The sequence below is a fragment of the Lindgomyces ingoldianus genome (assembly GCF_010093535.1).
Source record: "Lindgomyces ingoldianus strain ATCC 200398 unplaced genomic scaffold BDR25scaffold_72, whole genome shotgun sequence".
NCBI classification, from domain to species: Eukaryota; Fungi; Ascomycota; class Dothideomycetes; order Pleosporales; family Lindgomycetaceae; genus Lindgomyces; species Lindgomyces ingoldianus.
The window spans coordinates 165,245-166,811 of NW_022985233.1; positions in this window are offsets into that span (position 1 = coordinate 165,245).

Genomic DNA, 1,567 nt, shown 5'->3' on the forward strand with positions numbered 1-1,567 from the left:
GGTTATTTTACTTCTTTAAAAAAGTATATAGGCGCTAAGTAAAAAACTTTATATATAACTAAATTACTTATTATAAAATAAGCTTATAAGTAAAGTAATACTTATAAGTAAATAATAGCTAGCTAGCTAATTTTTAGCTTTAATTAAGTTAGTAAAATTTCTTTTTTAAAAACTAAAGGTTTATATAAATTTAAGATTAGTTATTATCTAAATAGAAGTATTTAGATGTAATGTTAGGTGTTATGTAGCATAGTCTTGTGTCACAGTTGTACACATAAACAGATAAATATTCCTTTCCTTTGCATAGACTTAGAAGAAGAACAATTAACACTAGTTACCTACTACCCCCCGCGCGATGTGTACACTGTGCAGCCCTCTTTGCCTTGCACGTACTTGCTAATTATAAATGCTAGCTAGTATAAAGCCTATTTAATAGTTATCTAGTGTCACGGTATCCTCCCTAGATCCCAGACATAACTGTATTAGACGCGTACTAGAGTATTATTAGTGCACGTCTGACACAAACACGACACAACACAGACATAAACTTAAGCACAAACTGCCTTAACACTAACTAAACTTAGAACAGGCTTAATTTATACCTAAAGCGCTTAGACTTTTAAGCTAAGTATTTAATTGCTAATTTTCTTCTAAACCTTTTTATTTCTTACATAATGTTTTATACCTACTATAATATCTTATATAGTAATTAAACTAGACCTCTGTAAAGCTCTATAACCTTACTTGTGCACAATTGTAACATTACATTATATTAAAACTCTAGCTAAGAATAGCCTCTAAATCTAATTTAATAAGCTTAGTACTTACATAACTCTAAGCTATTAAAGTAAGCTAAGAAGCTTTTTAAAAAGCACTTACTTTATAAGAAAGCTACTACATTACAAACTTAAAAGCTTTTTAAAAGGACTTTAAAAAATAGCTTTGTGTTGTTAAGCAGTCTGTTTCTGCCTTAACTTCTGTTATAGTAGTAGGAACTAAGAACTTACTAGCCTTAAAGCCTACCTAGAAGTCTAGAGATAGCTTAACTCTCTTCTGTCTAACACTGCCTACAACCTGTAACCTTTCTAACCTAGTAATAAAATCTAACTAACTTTCTAATCCCCTACTATTTAATAGAAAACAGAAAGACCTACCTTCCTTTTTATGTAAGCTTTAATACAAACTTAAAGAAAACACAGACTAATTCCCCTCTAAACACTTTTAGTTACTATATGCCTACTCTTAACTTAACTATAACATAACAGCCTTAATTAACTTACTACTAGATAAAGATATTATTAACCTAAATTAATTTATAGCATTTCTATAAGCAACTTATAAAAACTTAAATAAAGAGTTAACAGCCCTAAGTTACCTATGTAACAATTCTACAAATTGTTCCATCTCAGGTCGCTCAGATCCTATCCAAAGGGTCCCTGTATCAGCCCTGACCATGACTTGACCTAGCCCCCTGCAGTTACCCCTATTCCCTTATGTATTTAGTCGCACCTCGCCCCTGTAGCTAGCTTAGTAGTTTTCTAATATCCTACGTACTAGGCCTATAGGT